Raw genomic sequence first — 26863 nt, 5'->3', positions numbered from 1 at the left:
CGGTTTATTACAGAGAAGGAAATGAGCATAGAGAGGGGCTAGGTGACCTGGCCAAAGTCAAACTACAAGTGGCAAGAATCGGGTCAGCCCAGCTCCATATCCAGTGTTCACTTCTTTATAAAAATAGCAGCACCCCGGCCGGGCGCGGTGGCTCACGCCTGTAATCCCAGCACTTTGGGAGGCCGAGGCGGGCAGATCATGAGGTCAGGAGATCAAGATCATCCTGGCTAACACAGTGAAACCCCATCTCTACTAAAAATACAAAAAATTAGCCGGGCATGGTGGCAGGTGCCTGTAGTCCCAGCTACTCAGGAGGCTGAGGCAGGAGAATGGCGTGAACCCGGGAGGTGGAGCTTGCAGTGAGCCGAGATCGCACCACTGCACTCCAGCCTGTGTGACAGAGCGAGACTCCGTCTCAAAAAACAAAACAAAACAAAACAAAACAAAAAATAGGCCGGGCGCGGTGGCTCAAGCCTGTAATCCCAGCACTTTGGGAGGCCGAGACGGGCAGATCACGAGGTCGGGAGATCGAGACCATCCTGGCTAACATGGTGAAACCCCGTCTCTACTAAAAAATACAAAAAACTAGCCGGGCGAGGTGGCTGGCGCCTGTAGTCCCAGCTACTGGGGAGGCTGAGGCAGGAGAATGGCGTGAACCCGGGAGGCGGAGCTTGCAGTGAGCTGAGATCCAGCCACTGCACTCCAGCCTGGGCGACAGAGCGAGACTCCGTCTCAAAAAAAAAAAAAAAAAAAAAAATAGCAGCACCCCATGGAGAGAGGAATGAGCTCAAGTCCAAGGTCAGCACCCTGCTTTGCCCCCAGATCCCAGTCCCAGCTTCATAGACAGCTCAAGAAGCTCCAATGAACTCACTCCAAGGGCCAAAGGCAGAAGAAGGTGAAGGGCAGAGAGAAGGGGCATGGGGACAGTGCTAAGAGCTAACAGTCACCAAGAAAAAGTTCCCACATGGTCAACTGGACAAGCAGGGCAGGCAAGACCAAGCCAGGGTGGGCCAAGCCCACCCATCTGCTTCGGGGAGTTACTGTGAGTTTAGTATGTGTGTGTATTTCCACTAAGGAGGCTGGCACTAAAGGTTTGAGACACACGCATACAGAGCAGTGGGAAAACACTGATTTTGGAGACAGGTCAAATGCTCAACTCCCCCATTTATTAGCTGAGAAGACTTGGGAGAGTTTCTTAACTCCTCTGAGCCTGTTTCTTCATGTGAATAGGAGATCTAGTAATACCCAACTTGTTAGGTTAATATGAGGATTGAACAAAACACATATACGAGCTAGCTCAGAGCCCAGGACACGTAAATACTCAATAAAAGTTAAGATGATAAAGCAGTGCACATGTGGATGTAACACCAGCATCTAACCCCAGTTTAATACTCATGTGACTCTGAACAAAACACTTAGGGAACTCATCTTTGAGGAATGAGTGGAATTTCTATCTCTCCCACCTCCAGGAAATCTCCTCTGATTGCCTCAGTGTTCTCTGCTCCCTCTGAGTTTCAGTAGCACTTAATGACTTAGCACAAGTCACCTGGATTATTTACGAGCTTTTAAATATACACTTGTCAGCCAGGCGCAGTGACTCATGCCTGTAATCCCAGCACTTTGGGAGGCCGAGGCAGGTGGATCACTTGAGGTCAGGAGTTGGAAACCAGCCTGACCAACATGGTAAAACTCCATCTCTACTGAAAATACAAAAAAAAAAAAAAAAAAAAATGGCCAGGCGCGGTGGCTCACACCCGTGATCCCAGCACTTTGGAAGGCCGAGGTGGGCAGATCACCTAAGGTCGGGAATTCAAGACCAGCTGGCCAACGTGGTAAAACCCCATCACTAGTAAAAATACAAAAATTAGCCAGGCGTGGTGGTGGGTGCCTCAGGAGGCTGAGGCAGGAGAATCACTCGAACCCAGGAGGCGGAGGTTGCAGTGAGTGAGATTGTGTCATTGCACTCCAGCATGGGCAACAAGAGCGAACCTCAACCTCAAAAAAAAAAAAATTAGCCAGGCATAGTGGCACATGCCTGCAATCCCAGGTACTCGGGAGGCTGAGACAGGAGAATCGCTTGAACCCAGGAGGCGGAGGTTGCAGTGAGCCGAGATCGTGCCATTGCACTCCAGCATGGGCAACAAGAGCAAAGCTCCATCTCAAAAATAAATAAACAAACAAACAAACAAACAAACATACACTTGTCTCCTCCATTGGCCTGTGGGCAGCTTGGGGGCAGGGAATAGATCTACACTGTGCTTCTCCCCACACACTGAACACAGGTGCTTGGTTAGTATCCCCTAACGGTGATGATCAACAGACATCATTTGTGTTTCCAATCTGAATACAGGTCAAGAGACTCTTATAACAAATCTAAGACACTGTCTAAATTGAAAAGGGTCAAAAACCAAAAGGCTAACAGTGCCAGGTGGCCAATCTGCATAAGGTGAGCCAGTGCAGGGCAGAAGGGAATAGAAAGGACTGTGGCAAACTGGACCCAACAACTTCACCATGCTGCCTCAAAGACTGTACCCCTAAGCCTAAATCATAGCCATGTTGCTAGCATCTTCGTGACTTTTTCTAACCCCTTTATGAATGGGAAAGCTGAGGATCCAACAGGGGAAGCAAATCAGCTAGATGAAAACAAAAAACCCACGTATCCTAAGTCCCAGCCTCGGACTCTTCCCACCATTCCATGCTCCCTCCTTTCTCCATCTCCAATTCATCATCAATAATCATAAACATTTACTGAGTATCTCCTAGGTGTGAGGGATAAGAATGAAGAGGGAGAAAGAAATGCAGGAAACAGTTCCGACTTGTGATTCTGATGAGGAATAGCCTTCTGAAGAACAGCACTGAAGCAATCTTGGCCTCACAGCAGAGAGGGAAAGGAAGGGAAGCCACCAAGCTGCCCAGGGTCTGGGGTAGCCCTGGTGGGATCGCCTGGGCTGAACACCTTCAATCAGGCACTATGCCTGCAATTCTACTAGCTGCCACCGGGTGGGGGAGGTGGTGCCTTAGACCAGCGTCCCCAAACTTTTCGGTTTCCTGGAAGACAATTCTTCCCACCGCAGGAGGAGAGGGATGAAACTATTCCACCTCAGATCATCAGGCATTAGATTATCATAAGGAGAGCACAACCTAGATCCATCGCATTCGCAGTTCACAATAGGGTTCAGGCTCCTAAGAGAATTGAATGTGGCCGCTGGTCTGACAGGAGGCAGAGCTCAGGCGGTAATGCTCACCGGTGCTCACCTCCTGCTGTGCAGCCAGGTTCCTCACAGGCCATGGACCTGTACCATCCACAGTCCATGGGTTGAGGACCCTTGCCTTAGACCACTGTAGAAAACTAGTCAGATTAAAAATTTCACCACCGGTGGCAAGTTCCCAAACATTCTACTATGTGGGTCAGAGTGGACACAGGCACAGGAATAGAAACATGTAAAGTCTAGGTGTCAGGGCAATTCAATCGGAAGAAGGGTCCCTTTTATGCCAGAGGATGGAGGATGCTCTGAGTACGGCACAGATGTGCTCTGGACCCCCAAAAGGTTCCTGCTGCCTAAAATCACCATGCTAAATTATTAACTAGCTAGGAAGCCATCCTCCCTTGACCTAAAACTGCCCCTTCCTCCACAAGGAAGAATTGTTTCATGAAGTCCAGCTGACAGGCCTGGGCTCCTCAGGGTACCTGGTCAATGCCATCTGCAGGGATGGTGGTAGTGGAGAGTCACAGAGTGTCCCGAAAGGGAGAAACAGACACCATCAGCCCACATGGGCCAGATCTCCACTTGGGGCACCCCAGCCAGCTGGCACTACTGGTCCCAGCCAGTCCCAGGCAATAGAGGGTAGGCCTTCGAAAATGTCAAGGAAAGTACTCCAAATCCCAGAGACGCTTCAGCACAAGGTCAAAGCTCATACTCACACTGCCTACATCCTCAAAGCAGGGCCCTCTCCACACACCCCCAACCCCGTTCCTCAGAGTGAGCATCCTGGTCCGGTGAAACGTTTAAATCCAGCAAACGTCTCCTGGGCACCTTGCATAAGGCCCCTACTGTAGGAGTAAAGGGGCAAAGATGGGGTATGGGCTAGAAGAAGCTTCCCACTGGGAGGCAGGATGAGCCTGATACTAGTAAGGCTACAGGGCCAGGCCTAAGGGGGCATGAAGGCACATGGCATGGCCAGGGGGAAGGGACAGGGGCCGAGCAGCAGGTGCACAGAGAGATTCAGGAAAGAGAGACAGGGAGCCAATGGGCTCCCAGATTACTGAAGAAGGGAACTGCAGGCCTCTTGCAAGGCTGTCCTCTGCTTCTCTGTAGTGAACTAAGAGAAGTTTTTTGAGGAAGGCAGCCGAATCCATAGTTTCGCAGTTAACAGTGTTGTGAGCAGTCCCATTTGTAAAATGGAAATACCACTTTCCTCACTGGATAATTGTGAGAAGTAACTGCTATGTAACTTTTGGGAAAGGACTTTGCAAACCATTACATGTTTCCCACACCAAGGCATTACCAGTAGGTAATTAAACAGGTGCAGAGAGGAAGTTTGGATGCAATAAATTCAACACCAGACAAAAACGTTGTCCTGCTTTGTGGGAGCTGGCAATACAGCCCTCCTCTTCCTATAACCTGGTTTCACCTGGACTCAGGCTGGCTGGGGGAGGGGCGATTTTTGCTTAAACCCTGACCTGGCCCCCTGACTCCAGCCCCTACCATCAAGAACTCTACCTTATCTGCAGTCCGGAGACCTCTGCAAAGGAGACGCTGCGACAGCCCGTCCCCACCGTCTGCTCCTATATTTAGTTACTGGTGTTGTCAGTTGGGAACGTTAGAGCCTGGCAGCGGCTCGGATGGGCAACCGGAGCCTCCGGAGCCATGTGTGCAAGCTGGCCCTACCGCTGGCTCCAGCCCGGGCTCTGGACCATGCCAAGCCAGGGAGCGGGTGAGGAGGTGAGGAGCGACCCAAGCAGTCCCAAACCCCCCTTCACGTCAGAACGAAGTTGACCCACTTTCCCACCCCAGGGTAAGAAGCCCGCTGGGACGTGAGCGGGACCTGCTGGCTCCCCGTTTTTGTGGCATGGGGTTCGGGAAGCTAAGCGCGTGCTCCCTCGCTAACATCCTAGGCATCCTCGGACTGAGCCTCCAGCACTACGCAAGATGGCCAGGCAAGGGTCCCCCCGCCCTTCGTGCCAGGACCCGCCTCACCCCTGGTGCCTGCAGCCAATGGCACCTCGTCCGGCTGGCCCGGCAGGCGGGGACTGGGAGAATAAAGCAGGCAGAGGGAAGAACGCTAGTGATCGCAGAGGGCCCGGGGCTCCTACGCTGCCCAGAGGCCGAGAGGCACGTTCTGGAGCAGGCGTCTACAGCTCCCCAGAGCGGAAGCAAACCCCGAAAGTGTCGCTTAGGGGACGAAATGCACAGCAGCCTCTCCCAGCAAGGGCGCCTCCCGCGAGGAATGGAGGCCCGCCTGGGAGCGCTTCTCCGAGCTCCCTATTCCCTGGCACGGCTGCACCCACTGCCCGGAACCATCGGAGTCCAGCTGCAGTGAGCAAGCAAGAGCCCGCGCATGCCGGGCGCCTTGGCACCGCCAGAGCCTCCGCTGGTGCAACCGCTGCTCTTTTCCACTGGGTGACCTGGGGGAGGGGAGGGGACGCTGCAAAAATCGGGACACTTCTCGCCCTCTCTCCCCCAGCCCCTGCAACGCTTGGCCTTGGACTACGTTTACTTTGCGGGGCAAGAAGCGTGTGGTCCCGCTCCGGGCCGCTTTTGGCTCCACTTACGGCAACAATGCCTCCTAGCGCCCTGCGCCTCGCAGTCACGCTCCCTCCGCCGCCGGCGGCGCCCCAGGCGAGTTCCGAGCCGGCGGGGCGGGGCGCGAGGGGCTGCGGGAACTGCGAGCGCGGCCACTCCGCCAATCCCCGCGCCAGGACCGGCGCCGCGTCGGGAGTAGGCTGGGCCCGGGCTGCGCGCAGCCAATCAACGCGGGAGCGGCGCGCGCGGAGGAGGCGCGCGCGGAAGGGCATCCCGCGCGCTCCCGCCCGAAGGGAGTAACCGCTTTGTGTGCTGCCTCTGGAGGGAGAACGCCAGAGAGGGCGGAAATACGGAGTGGGACGTGCGGTACATCCCAGGATCTATAGGACCGGGGCTCCAGATTGGATTTTCTCGAGGGAATGGAGTTGAATTAGCCAGATCAGGGATACTTCGAAACACGTGAACATGGAGCATAGGGAACTTTTCCTATGATGACTTCGGGTGCCCATTGTTTTTAGTATATGGAAGGCTCTGTGTCTCGGCCCTGTGTCTCCAAAGCCTAATGTTCTCATCTATATAATATGACTTGAGGGCGGGGCGCGGTGGCTACGCCTGTAATCCCAGCACTTTGGGAGGCCGAGGTAGACGGATCACCTGAGTTCGGGAGTTCGAGACCAGCCTGGCCAACATGGTGAAACCCCCGTCTCTACTAAAAATACAAAAATTAGCCGGGCGTGGTGGCTGGCCTCTGTAGCCGCAACGATTCGGGATGCTGAGGCAGGAGAATCGCTTGAACCCGGGAGACGGAGGTTGCAGTGAGCCGAGATTGGCACTCCAGCCTGAGCGGACAGAGTGAGAATCTGTCTCAAAGAGGGGAAAAAAATATTTAATTCTGCCTCTACGGGGTCTAGGCAGTCAAAGAATGCACATTCCCTTGGGCCTTGATGGATATTTAGGGTTTACTTATGCCCTCTCCACCCCCAACAATATGTTAAAGTTCATCAGAATGTGATCTTATTTGGAAGTAGGGCCATTGCAGATGTAATGACTTAAGGTCATGCTGGAGTAGGGCGGGCCCCTAATCCACTGAGACTGGTGTTGTAAGAGAAGAGACATAGAAGAGACGCACAGGGAGAACCACTGGTGGTGATGGCGACAGGCATCAGCTGATGCATTTTCAAGGCCAGCAGTGCCAAGCACTGCCAGCAGGGACCAGAAGCTAGGAACGTGCAGGGAATAGTTCCTCCTTCAGAGCCTCCAAAAAGTAACTAACCCTCCAGACACCTTGATTTTGGACTTAATAGCTTCCAGAGCTGTAAGTGAATAAATTTCTGTTGCTTTACACCACCCAGTTTATGTCCATTTGTTATAGCAGTCCTAGGAAAAATCTACAATAGTAGAAATAAAGAGAAGAGGATGGTAAATATCTCCAAACTAAGTCTTTTGAAACTGAATGCTTAATATATGCAAGGTCCTGCGTCTTGGGGTATACTGACATGAATCAGACACAGACCCTGCCCTCAAGGAGTTACCCAGTCAAGTAGATACTTAAGCAGCCATGTTTTCTGAGCCCTTGTGCCTTCCCAAGGAAGACTATGGAGACCTCTCTCAACCCATCAACACCACATCCCTACCAGATATATACCAAGTACCAGATATAAATAACTAATGGGTAGAGTCCCATTCTGCCCAAGCTGAGATGCTGCTTGTCACTGTAGACAAAACAGACATAGTTCTTTCTGTTTTCACTGAAAACCAGCATGACACTTCTACCCGACTTTTACACGTGGATGTCTTCTCTCCCCCGCTAGTCCATATGCAGACCTGAGACAGCCAGTACGGTGTTTCTGCACCCATGGTAAGGGCTCAGTATATACTGCTGGTTGATGGCCCCAGCCTGGGGTTTCCAACATTCATGCTTTCCCTCAGCCAGTCCCCTGTCCCAGGCAGTTCATCCTGGACCCTCTAACTCCACAGAGACAAGATCCCTCCCTAGCTCAAATCTACCACTTCTATTCCTACTGTGTTTGCTTCTCAGAGCACTTGGTGCATTACACCCATTATTGTATCATCTGTGCCCAAGTCTTTACTCCCAAGAGTCTGCCTGATTGCAAATACCAGAGCTTGATGCATGTTCAGTGCTTGTATCCATCAGTGTTTCCTGTATATTAAAATACCCCAAAACTTAGATGTGGCTTAAAACAACAACTACTTATTTAGTTCATGATTTTATGGGTCAGTATTTTAGGCTGCGTTTAGCTGGGCAGTTCTTCTGTTCTCAGCTGGACTCCCTCATGCGTCTGGGTTCATTGCCAGGCAGTCAGAAGGCTCTGCTTCTGGGAAGTAGCTAGCTGCCAACTGAGGCAAGTAGGTCGCATGTCTCTCATCTACTAACAGGCTAGCCTAATTTGTTCACATGGAACTGGAGGGCTCCAAGAGCAAGAGTGGAATCGTGCAAGGTCCCTCAAAGTCTAGGCTCGAAATTGGCACTACTCCACTTCTACAGTTGTATTGACTAAACCAAATGGCAAGGCCAACCGAGGTTCGAGGGTGAAGAAATAGACTCCATCTCCTGATGGGAGGAGCAGCAAAGTCACATTGCAAAGAACATTAGTACAGGGATGAGCAGAGAGTTGGGGCTAATTTTGTAATCTGTCACAGGACTCAGTAAGTATTCTTGGGCTGGGCACGGTGGCTCACACCTGTAATCCCAGCACTTTGGGAGACTGAGACGGGAGGATCACTTGAGCCCAGGAGTTCAAGAGCAGCCTGGGCAACATGGTGAAACCCCATCTCTACAAAAATTACAAAAAGTAGCCGGGAGTGGTGGCATGGGCCTGTAGTCCCAGCTACTCAGGAGGCTGAGGTGGGAGGATAGCTTGAGCCCAGGTGGAAGATGAGGTGTCAAAAAAAAAAAAAAAAAAAGTATTCTCACGATACCTAGCATGTAGTGGGTACTCAGAAAATATTTATCAACAGTGGTAAGATTTTCGCTCACTATGTTTACTGACTCCATTCAATGCAGTCAATTGGCAAAATATTATCCCTCACTGCTGGGGTCTAGAAGCCTCATGCCGTTCGTGGCCATTTTCAGTTTCAGAACAGCAAGTGAGGGAATCAGGGAGATAGGGCTGTGCAAGGGAAGCCCCTGAGGCTTCTCAATGAAGAAGCTCAACTGGCCCCAAACAAATAGGCTCCTCTGAAGAGATCCGGAGTATTTTTGGAGGCCTGGACCCCTTAACGAGGTGGTCCAAGCCTGGCCACCTGAGTCAGAAGCTGCACACCCTGAACAGACTCAGATGTTTGCCAGGGCTTGGCCACAGCCTCTGGAGATGTTTGAAACCCTTGCAAATTACTTGCAGATAGGAAAACTCTTGTGCTAAGACGAAATTGTTCTATGGCTATTCCCTGAAGGGTCTGCCCTTCACTAGGCAGGATAAATTCTCAGGGCACTTGTGAAAGGGACACTATCCCATTGACAGAGTCAGCATCTCAACTCCTGTGACTGAAGACCCTGATGGAGTCTGCTTCTCATCAAACAACTTCTAGGCCTGCTAATTGGTTAACTGGTGCACCCGCCCCCCACCCACCAGAAAAAGAAAAAAAGATATGTTGTAGTCCTAACCCCTAGTGCCTCAGAATGTGGCCTCATTTGGAGATAGGGTCTTTACAGAAGGAATCAAGTAAAAATTGAGGTCATTAGGGTGGGTCCTAATCCAATATGATTGGTGTCCTTATAAGAAGGGGTCATTGGTACACAGGCAGACATGTATAGAGGGAAGATCATGTGAAGAGACACAGGGAGAAGATGGCCATCTACAAGCTAAAGAGAAAGGCCTGAACAGATCCTTCCCTCACAGCTCTCAGAAGGACCCAACGACTACCTTGATTTCAGATTTCTAGACTCCAGACTATGAGACAATGAATTTCTGTTGGTAAGATACCTGGCCTGTAACACTTTGTTGTGGTAGCTGTAATATAATATAAAACTGTAAATCTCTCCTTTTCCATTCTATTCTCCTCATATTGGCCCTTATCTCACACCTCTTGTAAGAAAATCACCTTTGCCAGGTGCGGTGGCTCATGCCTGTAATCCTAGCACTTTGGGAGGCTGAGGCGGGTGAATCGCCTGAGGTCAGGAGTTCAAGACCAGCCTGGCCAACATAGTGAAACCCCATCTCTACTAAAAATACAAAAAATTAGCTGGGTGTTGTGGTGGGTGCCTGTAATCCCAGCTACTAGGGAGGCTGAGGCAGGAGCATCACTTGAACCCAGGAGGCGGAGGTTGCAGTAAGCTGAGACTGTGCCATTGCACTCTAGCCTGGGCAACAAGAGTGAAACTCCATCTCAAAAAAAAAAAGCAAGAAAGCAGGGAGGGAGGAAAGGAAGGAAGGAAGGAAGGAAGGAAGGAAGGAAGGAAGGAAGGAAGGAAGGAGGGAAGGAAGGGAAGGAAAAAGGAAAGAAAAGAAAAGAAGACAGGCCGGGCACGGTGGCTGATGCCTGTAATCCCAGCACTTTGGGAGGCCAAGGTAGGTGGATCACCTGAGGTCAGGAGTTCAAGACCAGCCTGACCAACCTGGTGAAACCCTGTCTCTACTAAAAATACAAAAATTAGCCAGGTGCTGTGGCGGACACCTGTAATTCCAGCTACTTGGGAGGCTGAGGCAGGGGAATTGCTTGAACCTGGGAGGCGGAGGTTGCAGTGAGCCAAGATTGGGCCATTGCACTCCAGCCTGGGTGACAAAAGCAAAACTCCGTCTCAAAAAAAAAAAAAAAAAAAAAAAAAAAAAAAAAAGGAAGGAAGGGAGGAAGGGAGGAAGGAACCTTTAAATAAGAACAAACAATGAAGTTCCTTCCTTCCACAGGTGTGAGTCAGACCCTGCCCCACACATCATCCTGTTTCTTACTGTGTCCTCCACCTGGGGCCGCACCTCTCCCTGGAGCTGAGCTAGCAACAGCCAGGAACTAGAGGTCACTCCAAGTCACTGCCATCCTAAGACAGAAGAGTAGTTCCCCCAGTACCTCTTCCAGAAGGTTCAGCCTGTTGAGAGGTGCTCACCCCTCTTACCCTGCCAGGTACTGCAGGTTTACAAAAATTAGCAAGAAGTAGTCAATGCCCTCAAGGCAGTTGTGCTCTGCTATGGAAAAATACGATTCTAATCAAAGGTGACTCAAAAAGCATTTCTCAAGCTTCAGTTGCCATACCACCTTGCTCATTTTTGCTATATCTGAGCCCCACCCAGTGGTGAGCTGGAGTCACTTGTGCAGACTTGGAGCTTGCTCCTTCTGCCCATCTTTTCCCAGCTCTGGGTACAGTGCCATCACCTGGATTACTAGAAATAGGCATGGCGGGAGAACTTAACACCTTAGAAATCAGCACACACCACAAATCATGACCTTTTTTTTTTCTGAAGGAAATACTTTACCAACACACTATAGTATTATTTACTTACATTTGTCCTTTGACTCACTTTTCAACTTAAAAAAATTTTATTTTAAAAAGAAATTTTATATCATTCCACAAGTGGAAAATAGTATCATTTGCCATAGATAAAAAGTAACCTTAAAAATAGGGCCTTGGGGCTGGGCCCAGTGGCTCAAGCCTGTAATCCCAGCACTTTGGGAGGCTGAGGCAGGTGAATCACTCGAGGTCAGGAGTTTGAGACTAGCCTGGCCAACATGGTTAAATCCTGTCTCTACTAAAATTATAAAAATTAGCTGGGGTTGGTGGCGTGCACCTGTAGTCCCAGCTACTTGGGAGGCTGAGGCATGAGAATTGCTTGAACCCAGGAGGCGGAGGTTGCAGTGAGCAGAAATCACACTACTACACTCCAGCCTGGGCAACAGAGCAAGACTCCATCTCAAAAAAAAAAAAAAAAAAAAAAAAGGGTCAGTCTTTTAGAATCCAATTCTGGTTGTGACATCTATACTTGAAACTGCCTTTGCTAAGTTATAACTGAGGAAATTATGACAGTGAAAGAAATCAGTCCTAACCGACCCTGTCTTACTTCTAATCCTTAAGCTGTCCTTGTTCATGCCTGGGCGTAGGCCAAACTAACTTTGGGAAGGAATTCAGTTCATGATTTTACTCTGAAACAAAATTGATAATAGCCCTTTCCCGAAAAGACTCCCTTCTTGTGGCCGGGCGTGGTGGCTCACGCCTGTAATTGCAGCACTTTGGGAGGCTGAGGCAGGCGGATCACGAGATCAATAGTTCGAGACAAGCCTGACCAACATGGTGAAACCCTGTCTCTACTGAAAATACAAAAATTAGCCGGGTGTGGTGTTGCACGCCTGTAATCCCAGCTACTCAGGAGGCTGAGGCAGGAGAATCGCTTGAACCCAGGAGACGGAGGTTGCGGTGAGCCGAGATCGCACCACTGCACTCCAGCCTGGGTAACAGAGTAAGACTCTGTCTAAAAAAAAAGACTCCCTTCTTGACCAGTCTGCCTTTGCAGGACTAACAAATTAGCTACAAGATTAGAAATTACAGTTTAGGGGTCATGCAACCTTTGGCTCCAAGAGTCTGAACCTCCCCAAATTGCTCCTGGGGATAACATCACTATGGTAAAACCTAAGATCGGTGCTTGAGAGATTTTCCAACCCCTGCACTCATGGATCAGTCGACACCACCCAGACCCACAATCTGGCTCAACCAGTTCTGCCATCGCACCCAGGAACAGAAGACAGCAAGAAAACCTCACTTCAACACCCTGTGATTTCATCTCCATGCTAACCAATCAGCACTCCCCACTTCCCAAGCCCCTACTTGCCAAATTATCTTTAAATGCTCTGATCCCCCAATGCTCAGGGAGACTAATTTGAGTAATAATTAAACTCTGGTCTCCTGCACAGCCAGCTCTGTGTGAATTACTCTTTCTCTATTGCAATTCCCCTGTCTTGATAAATCAGCTCTGTCTAGGCAGTGGGCAAGGTGAACCTGTTGGGCAGTTAAATACTCCTGTCATATTCTATTCAACAGAAGCAAGTCACTAGGTCCAGCCCACACTCAAGGGGACTGAATTACACAGGGCAAGAATACCAGGAGGTTGAAATCATTGGGAACCATATCAGCTAGTGCCAATCACAGTGGCTAATACCAACATTTCTTATAAATGGAATAGACTAAGGCCACGTGTGGTGGCTCACACTTGTAATCCCTGGACTTTGGCAGGCCGAGATGGGTGGATCACTTGAGGTCAGGAGTTAGAAACCAGCCCGGCCAACATGGCAAAACCCCATCTCTACTAAAAATACAAAAGAAAGAAAGAAAGAGAGAGAGAGAGAGAAAGAGAGAAAGAGGAAGGAAGGAAGGGAGGGAGGGAGGGAGGGAGGGAGGGAGGGAAGGAAGGAAAGGAGGGAAAAGAAACAAAGCACAAAAAACCATTTCCCCTGTGCATCCATTGATCCTTTCCCTTTTGCCTGTTTTGTTTTGTTTTGTTTTGTTTTTAAGCCATACAGAGCCAACAGATACATCACAGTCTTTCAGGTTCTCCCTATGGGACTAAGAGGCAGAAAAGACAGAAACAGAGAGAGGCACGTAGATATTTAAGAGAAAGAAAAGACAAGTCATTGTAACTGATTAGATATGAGGAATAAGGAAAAAGAGGAATTGAGGTTGACCTTTGGTTTTTGGCTGGAATGATCAGAAGGATCGTGATGTTATATACCAAGAGAGGGCATGCAGGGGAGGGGGGAGCTGGCAGGGGAGACAGCAGGCTTTGTTTAGGAGACATCCAGTTAGAGGGACACCTGGGGAAAGTTAGATATCTGAGCTGGGGGCTCAGCGAGGAATCTAGGCTGAAGCTACAGATTTGGGAACCATTGGAAGAAGCTGAAGCAATAGGAGTGGGTGTGTGGCTGAGGGAGGTGTGGACTGAGAAAAGAAGAAGACCAATGGCAAAACCTGGGGAACATCAACATTTCTGTGAGGGGCAGCAGGGCAGCAGACTGGAGATAAACACCAGAAAGGGTAGGGCATGGGGGTTTATGCCTGTAATCCCAGCTACTCAGGAGGCTGAGGCAGGAGAATCACTTGAACCTGGGAGGTAGAGACTGCAGTGAGCTGAGATTGCACCACTGCACTCCAGCCTGGTGACAGAGCAAGACTCCGTTAAAAAAAAAAAAAAAAAAATTAGCCAGATGTGGTAGCATTGACCTGTGATCCCAGCTTTGTGGGAGGCTGAGGCAAGAGAATTGCTTAAGCCCAGGAGGTCTATGCTACAGTGAGCCCAGATCACAAAACTGCACTCCAGTCTGGGCAATAGAGGGAGGCCCTCTCAAAACAAAAACAAAAACAAAAAGAAGGCCGGGTGCGGTGGCTCACGCCTGTAATCCCAGCAGTTTGGGAGGACGAGGCGGGCGGATCATGAGGTCAGGAGATCGAGACCATCCTGGCTAACATGGTGAAACCCCGTCTCTACTAAAAATACAGAAAATTAGCCAGGCGTGGTGGCAGGTGCCTGTAGTCCCAGCTACTCGGGAGGCTGAGGCAGGAGAATGGTGTGAACCTGGGAGGTGGAGCTTGCAGTGAGCCGAGATCGCGCCACTGCACTCCAGCCTGGGCGACAGAGCGAGACTCCATCTCAAAAAAAAGGAAGATGCCAAGAAGGAATGAGGAAAAGCAGAAGAGACCAGTGTCCAGAAATTTGAGGGAGGACAAAGGGTCAAAAAAGAGAACAGTAAGAGGAAGACCAAAATATCCACTGGATGTAACATCAAAGCAGTTTCTGACTGAGTAGAGGTCAAAACATAAGTGAGGAGTGAATGGATGGAAATGAGACAGTGTTTGGCAAATGTAGACAATGCTTTTAGGAAGCTTGGCTGGAAGGAAAGAGGAAAGCATGGTCATAGCTAGGAAGGGCCTTAGGACCTGGGAAAGGTTTAAGGCTGGAGACACTTGGACATATTTAAACTCTGATGCCAACAAAACAGAAGGGACAGAGAAAATCCAGTTGAAGATACTGGAGAACACAAGACTAAGAATGCTGAAGCCTCTCAACCTTATTTTTATAGCACAAAATGGGGCCTTTTGGATAACGCTTTATCTTAGCTCAGACTACCATAACAAAATACCATAGACTGGGTAGCTTAGGCAATAGAAATGTACTTTCTCACAGTTCTAGAGGTTGAGAAGTCCGAGGTGCTGGCTGATGGTTCTGGTGAGGGCTCTTTTCCTGGCTTGTAGATGGCCACCTTCTTGCTGTGTCCTCACATGCTTGCTCCAGGTTCTCTTCCTGTTCTTTTTTTTTTTTTTTTTTGAGACAGAGTCTCACTAGGAGTGCAGTGGCATGATCTTGGCTCACTGCAACCTCTGACTCCCTGGTTGAAGTGATTGCCCTGCTCCAGCCTCCCGAGTAGCTGGGGTTACAGGCACACACCACCATGCCCAGCTAATTTTTGTATTTTTAGTAGAGATGGGGTTTCACCATGTTGGCCAGGATAGTCTCAATCTCCTGACCTGGTGATCCGCCCGCCTTGGCCTCCCAAAGTGCTGGGATTACAGGCGTGAGCCACCACGTCTGGCCTCTCTTCCTGTTCTTAAAAGGGCACCAGTCCTATTGGATTAGGGTTCTAACCTCATGGCCTCATTTAACCATAATTAACTTTTTATGGGCTCCATTTCCAAAGACAATCACTTGGAAGGTTATGGCTTCAACATGAGAATTTTGAGGGGAATTCCATCCATAGCACCCCATGGACTCACCTTTCTATCTATCAGCTATTTGGCATTTTGTGGGCTTTATTACTGCCAAGCTGTAGCTCCCTTCTCCTCACTGCACCCCTCTCTTCTCCCCCTGCATTTCCCTTCTCTGACCATGAAGGTAGAATTCATAGGGAGGATATGGTTAAGAAAGTTATCTGGAGATCAGAATACAAGATGTTCTTCTAGAAGGAGGAAGGACCCTGGAGTTTCCAAGAGAAGCCAAGCCCTGTGGTGGCTCAGTGTGACTGTTTTATGGAAACATATTTCCATCAAGGATGTTCCTAAACATGCTTTAGCTCCCGTTGTTCAGATATGTCACAATAAAAGTGAGTTTCATCTGGGCGCAGTGGCTCATGCCTGTAATCCCAGCACTTTGGGAAGTCAAGGGGGGTAGGTCACTTGAGGTCAGGAGTTTGAGATCAGCCTGGCCAACATAGTGAAACCCTGTCTCTACTAAAAATACAAAAATTAGCTAAGTATGGTGGCAGGTGCCTGTAATCCCAACTACTCAGGAGGCTGAGGCTGGAGAATTGCTTGAACCTAGAAGGCAGAGGTTGCAGTGAGCTGAGATCGCACCACTGCACTCCAGCCTGGGCAGCAAAGGGAGACTCTGTCTCAAAAAAACAAAAAACAAAAAAAAAAAAAAAAAAAAAAAAAAAACCGGTGAGTTTTTAGGACTATATCATTAAACTTTTCCCTGTGCCATTTTAGCCTCTAACCACTGGGCAATCCAGCCCTTGCCTATCACTCCACTTCTCCTCACTCTGAATGTCCTACAAATCATTTATTTATTCAAAAGATATTTACTGACCACCTTACATGTGCCAGACACTGTGCTAGTCCCTGAGAAAAAGTGGAGAACATGACAGGCTGCTTTCAAAGAACATACAGTTTTAGTGGAGGGGCAGATATTAATTGAATCCTCAGACAATTATAACTGGACAGGTCCTGTGGAGGAGAGGCACACAGGGACATGAAAGCCTATCACAAGGAGATTGGGTCTTGGCAGAGAGGGTAGGGAGGGCTTCCATGACAAAATGAATCTGACTGGGAATGGGATTATAAGGGGTGCATAGGAGTCAACTAGGTGAATATTAGAGAATACATTAATTTCCTGTGCTGCATATAAGAAATAATAATGAATTTGTTCAGCCTTTTTTTTCCAACAACAAGCTCAATGGTTTAAAATAACACAATTATTATTATTATTATTTTGAGAAGGAGTCTTGCTCTGTCGCCCAGGTTGGAGTGCAGTGGCATGATCTTGGCTCACTGCAACCTCCGCCTCCCAGGTTCAAGCAATTCTCCTGTCTCAGTCTCCTGAGTAGCTAGGATTACAGGTGTCTGCCACTACACTGGCTAATTTTTGTATTTTTAATAGAGATGGGGTTTTGCCATGTTGGCCAGGCTGGTCTTGAACTCCTGACCTCAGGTGATCCACCCACCTCACCCTCCCAAAGTGCTGAGATTACAGGTGTGAGCCACTGAGCCCAGCAAAAACAGCACAATTATTATTATTATTATTTTGAGATGTAGTTTTGCTCTTGTTGCCCAGGTTGGAGTGCAATGGCACGATCTCAGCTCACACTAACCTCTGCCTCCTGGGTTTAAGCAATTCTCCTGTCTCACTCTCCTGAGTAGCTGGGATTCAGGTGCCTGACACCACACCCAGCTAATTTATATATTTTTTTAATTAAAAAAAATTTTTTTTATTAAAAAATTTTTTTTTTAATTTTTATATTTTTAATAGAGATGGAGTTTCACCATGTTGGCCAGGCTGGTCTTGAACTCCTGACATCAGGTGATCCACCTGCCTTGGCCTCCCAAAGTGCTGGGATTATAGGTGTGAGCCACAGCACCCAGTGAAAACAACACAATTATTATTATTATTATTATTATTATTATTATTATTATTATTATTTTGAGATGGAGTTTCACTCTTGTTTCCCAGGCTGGAGTGCAATGGCACAATCTCTGCTCATTGCAACCTACGCCTCCCAGGTTCAAGTGATTTTCCTGCCTCAACCTCCTGAGTAGCTGGGATTACAGGCACACACCACCACACCAGGCTAATTTTTTTGTATTTTTTTAGTAGAGACAAGGTTTCACCATGTTGGCCAAGCTGGTCTCAAACTCCTGACCTCAGTTGATCCACCCACCTTGGCCTCCCAAAGTGCTGGGATTACAGGTGTGAGCCACTGCACCCAGCCCAAAACAACACAGTTATTATATTGCAGTTTCTGCAGAAGTGGGTCCCTCACAGTGCTTCAATTAAGATGTGAGCTAGGGATGAGTTCTCATGTGGAGGCTTAATTGGGGAAGGGTCCACTTCCAAGTTCTCTTGGTTCTTAGCAGAGTTTATTTCCCATGGCTATAGGACTCATGTTTATTTAAAGCTAGTGTGCATGACAGAAGAATCTAGAGTGAGTCTACTAGCAAGATGGAATCTTATATAACTTAATATAAGCACAGGAGTGACATCCCATCACCTTTGCCATTTGGAATCACAGGCCCAACCCACACTTAAGGGTGTGAGCACCAAGATGTGGGGATCATGAGGGCAACCTTAAAGTCTGTTCACCACAGAGAACAACAAGGTAAAGGGAATAGCATGTGCAAAGACCTTAGAATGGGAGGAAGCATGGCCTGTTTGAGGAATCGGAGCACAGTAAGTGTGAGAGAGAGGGTGGGAGAGGAGGACAGACCATGCAGGGCCTTATTCAAGATCCCAAGAGTTATGGGGAGCCATGGAAGAAAGAGTGATGATGCAATCCAATCTACATTGGTCGTTATTGCTACCCCACAGCTTCTGAGTCCAGTTCAGTGTGGATGGATGAATTACCCATCCAAACCCAGCCAGAAGATAGAGATGCAAGGAGCTGTCACCAAGGCAGGTGGATCCCATGGCTAGATGGCAGCTCCATGAGGTCTGCCCTTGTTCACCCCTGAGTCCAAAGCTAGGGCCATACCGGGAGCTAGACAAATACTTCTGAATGAATTCATTGATGGATAAATGGAAGCCAAGTAGCTTGTCTAAAGCCTGCATGGAGAATCAGATGCCCAAGAGTCAAGTCAGCATCTTCCACCCTGAATCCAACAGTGCCCACCCAGTCATCGTAAAAATCTGGGCTCCACCCAAGAGAGGTAAGAGGTTCCCCTGGGCAGAGGGAGCCTCTTATCTCTTGCCTCAACTTGGCGAGGACTGGCACAGAGCAGGGCACACCATTCACTGTTTGGATGACAGTGCATTTCCATTTCAAAAGTGCTCTCTCTGGTTGAGCTCAAGCTATGAAAACCAGCACATCCCACCAGGTATGGTGTGGCATTAAGCATCCTACCCACTTTGATGGTTGCTTTCACCTGAAGTCCAGGGGTTATAGGGAGTGGTACCCATGAAGAATCTTCTACTAAATATCAGGATCAAGAGGAAGAAAGACATGAATGACAGGTGTTGAATTGTAGTAAGTAGGCAGAAAATAATACCGGTTTCAATAGATGACTTTATTAGGCCTATGTAACACCGAGCAACTGTACCTCATTTTCTGAAGTCTACAGCTACACACAAAAGGCATCACCTGACAAGACCTCCAAATGAGGGAAATACTAAAACTAAAGCATGGAGCCCTCCAGCATACTGGGCAGACAGACACACTGCTAGCCTGCTACTCCTCTCTAGCCCTAATGCCCCTGGCACCTTCCTGAATCCAGTTTGGTGCTTAATTGCCTTTCCCATCAGCCATGCCTTGGCTAGGCCTGATAGTCAATCCTCAGTAGAGCAATCTCTGAATGAAGGGTTTTTCCTCCTATTTTTTGGACAACAAGCTCAGAGCTCATGGTCATACAGCAAGCTGGTGTTTAGAGCTAGCATTTAAACCAAGGTACGCCTGATGTCAAAGCCTAGGCAGGTATGCCTGATGTCAAAGCCTAGGCACAGTGACCTGTTTCAAACAACTGTGAGAGGCCAGAGAAATTTCTAGAGATACAGCAGATCACTCTGGACAAGCTAGCTACTCTGAGGCTGCTTCCTCATTTGTAAAATAGGCATAATAATGCCTACTGTGTATGGCAGTGGTATGAGAAATAACATCTCTAAAAGACGCCTAACACAGCACCTGACGCAGCTTGGACACTTAAACATGCTATCTGTTATTATGATCACTTTCTCAACACATTCTGCCTTATATTTCAGGAGCTCAGGAGATGGATGCTGCTCACCCCGCAATGAGTTAAGCAGATGTGCTGATAAAGGGTGGGTGTCCAAGGGACACCTTGCATTCTTTAGGAGTGCAGGAAGCCAACAGGTGCAGGAGAAAATGCAGAGGGCCACCAACCAGGATCTTGTGTTCTAGTCCCAGCTCCACCAGGTCCTGGCTATAGGACCTCAGAGAAGTCACTCAATCTCTTTGAGCCTCAGCTTCACCTGTAAAATGTAGATAAGAATAATAAGCAGGCTGCCTCCATCACTGGGCTGTGGCTCAGCTTAAATGAGGGTAATTGTTGTTAAAGTGCTTTGTGAAGTGGAAAAGTGTTATCTAAATGTAAGGGGCTATTATCCTCACAATGATACAGATCTAGCATGAGTGGCTACAACACAGAGGGTGGAAACCAGCCTCCCTCTCCCACTGGGAAAGACAGAACTAGAGGGAACAGGGGCAGCAGGTGATTGCAGGTGATTAGAAAGAATGAGTTTTGGGAAGCCAAAGTGGCTGAACATTGGAATCAATGACTGCAGAAGCAGAAGGGATACCCCTAGGTCAGGAACACTGGACCACTTCCTTTTTTTTTTTTTTTTTTTTGAGACGGAGTCTGGCTCTGTCGCCCAGGCTGGAGTACAGTGGCATAATCTCTGCTCACAGCAACCTCCAAGTCCCGGATTCAAGTGATCCTCCTGTCTCAGCCTCCCAAGTAGCTAGGATTACAGGTGTGCACCACCACGCTCAGCTAATTTTTGTATTTTTAGTGGAGACAGGGTTTCACCATGTTGGCCAGGCTGGTCTTGAACTCTTGACCTCAAGTGATCCACCTGCCTCGGCCTCCCACAATGTTAGGATTACAGGCATGAGCCACTGAGCCTGGCCTTTTTTTTTTTTTTTTTTGAGACAGCGTTTCCCTCTTTTGCCCAGGCTGGAGTGCAATGGCACAATCTCAGCTCACTACAACCTCCACCTCCTGGATGCAAGTGATTTTCCTGCATCAGCCTCCCAAGTAACTGGGATTACAGGCATGCGCCACCATGCCTGGCTAATTTTGTATGTTTAGTAGAGACGAGGTTTCACTATGTTGGTCAGGCTAGTCTCAAACTCCTGACCTCAAGTGATCCACCCACCTCGGCCTCCCAAAGTGCTGGGATTACAGGTGTGAGCCACTGTGTCCGGCATTCATTTCTTTCAAACTCCAGTAATATCGATTAATTAAAAAAATTCAGAGACAGGGTTGCCCACATGTGGGATATCTTTCATGTTTGATCCTGGAAGTACATCAGGTATGAATCTAAAGATTCCTGTGTCTGTGGGGTCACAATTGCATCAGCAGCTCCCCAGTCCCCACCTATTTAGATAAACTCATTCAGAGATAATATCCACCTGTACATTTGAGGCCATGTAGAGGGCCTCCTTGTCTCCCATGGTAGGCTCTGGGGATGGGGAAGAAATAGATTTATCCTTTAAATTCTCATCTGAGGCTGGACATGGTGGCTCACACCTATAATTCCAGCACTTTGGAAAGCTGAGGTGGTGAGAGGATCACTTGAGAGGATAATTTGAGACCAGCCTAGACAACAGGGTGAGATCCCAAAAAAAGTTTTAAATGGGCAGGGCACATGCCTGTGGTCCCATCTACTCTGAAGGCCAAGGCAGGAGGATTGCTTGAGCCCGGGAAGTTGAGGCTGCAGTGAGCCATGATCATGCCACTGCACTCCAGCCTGGAAAACAGAGCAAGACCCTGTCTCAAAAAATCAATCGATAATAAATAAAAAATATAAACTTGACTGGGTGCAGTGGCTTGTACCTGTAATCCTAGCACATTAGGAAGCTGAGCGGGGAGGATTGCTTGAGCCCAGGAGTTCCAAGCTGCAGTAAGATATGATCTTCAGCTTGGGTGACAGACCAAGAGCCTGCCTCAAAATATATAAATAAATAAATAAATAAATAAATAAATAAAATTCCTCAGCATAAGCTCCATCAAGTTCAAGACATTTTGGTGAAAATGCAACTACTATGTGCCTGGGCTATCTTTTGGGGGCAATAAAAATGTTCTGGAATTAGATAATGGTGATGGATAAACAACTTTGTAAACATACTAAAAACCACTGAATTGCACATTTTAAAAAGGTTGACTTTTGACTGGGCACGGTGGCTCATGCCTGTAATCCCAGCACCTTGGGAGGCCGAGGCGGGCGGATCACGAGGTCAAGAGATCGAGACCATCCTGGCCAAGATGGTGAAATCCCGTCTCTATGAAAAATACAAAAATTAACTGGGCGTGGTGGCACACGCCTGTAGACCCAGCTACTCAGGAGGCTGAGGCTGGAGAATCGCTTGAACCCGGGAGGTGGAGGTTGCCGTAAGCCAAGGTTGCGCCACTGCACTCCAGCTTGGAGACAGAGCGAGACTCTATCTCAAAAAAAGAAAAAAAGGTTGACTTTTATAGTAGATAAGTATATCTCAATAAATCTGTTACCAAAAAAAAAAAAAAAAAAAGCAAGTTTTTAGAAAGTGTGAAAAAATTAGTTGAGTGAGCTTTTTATTTTTTATTTTTTGAGACGGAGTCTCGCTCTGTCGCTCAGGCTGGAGTGCAGCGGCGCTATCTCGGCTCACTGCACGCTCCGCCTCCCGGGTTCACGCCATTCTCCTGTCTCAGCCTCCCTAGTAGCTGGGACTACAGGCGCCTGCCACCACGCCCAGCTAATTTTTTTGTATTTTTAGTAGAGACGGGGTTTCACCATGTTAGCCAGGATGGTCTCGATCTCCTGACCTCAGGTGATCCGCCCGCCTCGGCCTCCCAAAGTGCTGAGATTACAGGCGTGAACCACCGCGCCGGCCTTGAGTGAGGTTTTTTAGGGTTTTTTAGAGGTGAAGAAATCCACAGATACACAACCACACTCACACACATTCACATGCACACATACATTTTATTTCAAAAGAGCACAAAGGCAATTTTGTGCTGCTACTTCTGAAACCAGACAGTTATAGACTTTTTTTGTTTTTGTTTTTGTTTTTTGAGACAGTCTCCCTCTGTCTCCTAGGCTGGAGTGCAGTGGCACTGCAACCTCCGCCTCCCTGGTTCAAGTGATCCTCCTGCCTCAGCCTCCCAAGGAGTAGCTGGGACCCAATGTGCACAATGATGCCTGGCTAATTTTTGTATTTTTGGTACAGATGGGGTTTCACCATGCTGGCCAGGCTGGTCTCGAACTCTTGAGCTCTTAAGCTCAAGTGATCCACCTCAGCTTCCCAAAGTGCTGGGATTACAGGCATCAGCCATTGCGCCTGGCCTGACTGTTGACTTTTAATTGAGGAAAAGGTGCAGGAGACAGCAGAGGTCCTAATGGGAAAATCTAAAACCTCAATTACCGAGGCAGGAGGATCACTTGAGTTCAGGAGTTTCAACATGGTGAAACCTCGTCTCTACTAAAAATACAAAAAATTAACCGGGTGTGGTGGCACGTGCCAGTAATCCCAGCTACTCGGGAGGCTGAGGCAGGAGAATCGCTTGAACTGGGGAGGCGGAGGTTGCAGTGAGCCGAGATCATGCCATTGCACTCCAGTCTGGGCGACAGAACGAGACTCTGTCTCTAAATAAATAAATAAATAAATAAAATTAAAACCTCAGCGGGGCATGGTGGCTCACACCTGTAATCTCAGCACTTTGGCAGGCCAAGGTCAGGAGTTTGAGACCAGCCTGGCCAAGAGACTAGCCTAGCCAATATGGTGAAACCCTGTCTCTACTAAAAATACAAAAATTAGCCAGGTGTGATGGCAGGCACCTGTAATCCCAGTTACTTGAGAGGCTGAGGCAGGAGAATTGCTTGAACCCAGGAAGTGGAGGTTGCAGTGAGCCGAAGATCACGTCATTGCACTCCAACCTGGGCAACAGAGCAAGACTCTGGCTCAAAAAATAATAGTAATAAAAAATAACACCTCAATTAATTTCAGTATGACTTTGTCAAGAGGCAATTATTTGCTAAGCACTTTATATGCTAACTCACAGGGCTACCAGATGAGGTAACATGGTTATTGCCACATTACAGATGAGGCTCAGAGAGCATAGGTACCTTGCCTGGGGTCACACAGCTTGTAAACGGCAGAGTTGGGATTCAAATCCAGTCTCTTTGTTCCCAAACCTGTGCTCTCTTCACTTCCCCCAGGCTGTCTGGCAAAATAAATAAAAAGCCACCTGTCCCCAAAACTTCCAAATTGTACTTTAGTTCCTTTATTCCATTTCATCCCGTCTTTAGTCCTAGCCTCTGTGTCTTTTTTTTTTTTTTTTTTTTTTTTTTTTGAGATGGAGTCTCGCTCTGTCACCCAGGCTGGAGTGCAGTGGCACGATCTCGGCTCACTGCAATCTCTGCCTCAAGGGTTCAAGGGATTCTCCAGCCTCAGCTTCCCAAGTAGCTGGGACTACAAGCGCATGCTACCACGTCCGGCAAATTTTTTTTTTTTTGGTATTTTTGTAGAGACGGGGTTTCACCATGTTGGCCAGGCTGGTCTTGAACTCCTGACCTCAGGTGATCTGCCTACCTCGGCCTCCCAAAGTGCTGGGATTACAGGCGTGTGTCACCACGCCCAGCTTAACTTTTTTGTACCATCTTCACCCTTTGCTCTGGCCAGAAGGGTCTCTCCTCACTGTCCCCAGAACACCCCCAGAATTTATAAATAAAGACAGTTCAAAGAGTGATGCACTTTATTTTTTAATTAATTAATTTTTTTAGAGACAGGGTTTTACTCTGTTAAGCTGGAGTGCAGTGGCACAATCATAGCTCACTACAGCCTTGAACTCCTGGGCTAAAGAGATCCTCCTGCCTTAGCCTCCTGAGTAGGCTGGAACTATAGGTGCACACCACCATGTCTGGATAATTTTTTATTTATTTTTATTTTTGCAGAAATGTGAGAGGAGGGTCTTGCTTTGCTATCCAGGCTGGTCTTGAACTCCTGGCTTCATGCCATCCTCTTGCCTGAGCTTCCCAAATTGCTGAGATTATAGGTGTGAGTTACTGTGCCCCTACTGGACTGATGCACTTTATAAACCACACACTGTAAGCTCTACACAAATGTAAACTAGTATCTTCTCCTTTCCTTCCACTAGAAGTGTCTCTGTTGGCATGTCCAAAGTCTCAGAGTTTTTCAAGGTTAAACTCAGTCCTCTGCAACTCTGGCAGCTTCCAGGTGGCAAGATAGGCAGGGGACTTTTTTTTTCTGGATTCTTGGGACACTCACCACAAAATCAGTACCATGTAATGCCCTGGCCTGCCCTGGGCTGTGTAAGTTCTTTTGTCTATGTTCTTGCCAAGCACCTGTTTGACCCTCTGAGCAGTGAAGCAATAGCTGTTTTCCACTCAACCTCTCTTACCCTTATTTTTCTCATTTGCAAAATGGGAATGATGGTAGCTATGTTGGCCTTACCCATGAGTCTCTTCCCAGTCCCACCTTGGGCATGTTGTGGGCAGAAGCAGTGCTGCCTTAGTGCAGTGGTTCTCAAAGTGTGATCTGCAGAGCCACTCAGGGATCTGAGACAATCTTCTTTTCTAACTACATACCTGTGTGAGGCTGGGTTTTCTTCATATACTTGAATCAACACATTACAACTGCTTGAACACAGAAACAGATATGAGAATACAGCTGTCTTCTATTAAGCCAGATGTTAAAGCATTTGCAAAAATATAAAATAAGGCCGGGCGCGGTGGCTCAAGCCTGTAATCCCAGTACTTTGGGAGGCCGAGGCGGGTGGATCACGAAGTCAGGAGATCGAGACCATCCTGGCTAACATGGTGAAACCCCGTCTCTACTAAAAATACAAAAAACTAGCCGGGCGCGGTTGTGGGCGCCTGTAGTCCCAGCTACTCGGAAATAATGGCGTAAACCCGGGAGGCGGAGCTTGCAGTGAGCCGAGATCGCGCCACTGCACTCCAGCCTGGGTTCCGTCTCAAAAAAAAAAAAAAAAAAAAATATATATATATATATAAAATAATGCCACTGTTCTATTTGTTTTAGATAATTAAAAAATATATGTCAACATGTAATAGGTTATTATTTTATGAATTAATAAACATTTAAAACATTCTCAGTTTTAATTTTTTTTTTTTTTTTTTTTTTTTTTGAGACGGAGTCTCGCTCTAGGCCTCACCCAGGCTGGAGTGCAGTGGCCGGATCTCAGCTCACTGCAAGCTCCGCCTCCCGGGTTCACGCCATTCTCCTGCCTCAGCCTCCCGAGTAGCTGAATACAGGCGCCCGCCACCTCGCCCGGCTAGTTTTTTGTATTTTTTAGTAGAGACTCACCGTTTTACCAGGATGGTCTCGATCTCCTGACCTCGTGATCCACCCGTCTCGGCCTCCCAAAGTGCTGGGATTACAGGCTTGAGCCACCGCGCCCGGCCAATTTTTTTTTTTTTTTTTTTTTTTTAAGAGACAGGCCTCACTCTGTGGCCCAGGCTGGAGTGCAGTGGCTATTCACAGGCACAATCCCACTACTGATCAGCAGGGACTCAGTTTTAATTTCTAATACAATAATTATCAGTACATATAATCCACACAAACAAAAGCTCTTGGAAATCCTCAATAATTTTCAAGAATATAGAGGTACTGAGACCCAAAGTTTGAGAACCCCTCGAGGAAATAATAGAGTTCCAGATCTAGATTTTTCAGGTACTTGGTGGTCTAAGCCCTCTCCTATGCCTCAATTTATCTCTAATACAATAATACTCATTGTTGTGGCGCGGGTGCCTCTTGGTTTCTTCCGTTTCCTAATGTTTAGATCTTGCTTTATGTGTGTATACAGGGATGGTCTTGGGAAGGATACACAATTAACTGGTACAGCGGTTGAAGGGAGTTCGGAAACTGGGAGAAAGTGGCACCATAAACCTTTCTGCTCTGTTTGATTTTAAAATACAGTACATCGTGGATGCAGTGCCTGAATTAATAATGAACAATTAAAAGTAAAATTACATTTGTAATCGTAGGAATGCATGAGAGACTCAAGTCTGCTCAAGTAAAGTGGTGTTAACCGGCAAAGACAAACAATAAGACAAAGAAAGTTATCCTTGTCTGCCCCGTCACCGGACTCACAAACACTTAGCTCAGGTTCCCTCTGGCTCCTCTCCCGCCCGCTGGGGTTAAGCCACTCTCATCCTCAGCCCCGCCCCTCGGCCCCACCCCCTCAACAACTGCAGCCACGCCCCTCACCGCCTCGCCCCGCCCCGCGG

General features: G+C 48.0%; 3 protein-coding genes across 6 annotated transcripts in view; all 3 read right to left on the bottom strand.

Moving 5' to 3' along the window:
* LRRC20 (leucine rich repeat containing 20) overlaps positions 1 to 5854 on the bottom strand; it is an 88106-nt gene extending 82252 nt beyond the window's left edge. The window contains exon 1 of one of the 4 annotated variants that reach the window (XM_050803680.1): positions 5774 to 5854. The gene's annotated coding sequence lies outside the window, so the exon portion shown is untranslated. Of the gene's footprint in view, positions 1 to 4721; positions 5140 to 5773 lie in introns of those variants that run through there. The other 3 variants (XM_050803682.1, XM_050803681.1, XM_050803679.1) reach the window with 3 other exon arrangements.
* SAR1A (secretion associated Ras related GTPase 1A) overlaps positions 1 to 26863 on the bottom strand; it is a 537387-nt gene that overhangs the window by 221227 nt on the left and 289297 nt on the right. The gene's annotated exons all lie outside the window — the stretch shown is intronic.
* Positions 1 to 26863, bottom strand: part of PPA1 (inorganic pyrophosphatase 1) — a 478362-nt gene that overhangs the window by 171139 nt on the left and 280360 nt on the right. The window lies entirely within an intron of this gene.

Source organism: Macaca thibetana, chromosome 9, assembly GCF_024542745.1.
Source record: "Macaca thibetana thibetana isolate TM-01 chromosome 9, ASM2454274v1, whole genome shotgun sequence".
Lineage (NCBI taxonomy): Eukaryota > Metazoa > Chordata > Mammalia > Primates > Cercopithecidae > Macaca > Macaca thibetana.
Note: the sequence above shows the minus strand (reverse complement) of the source record. Positions and strands in the feature narration are given on the sequence as shown.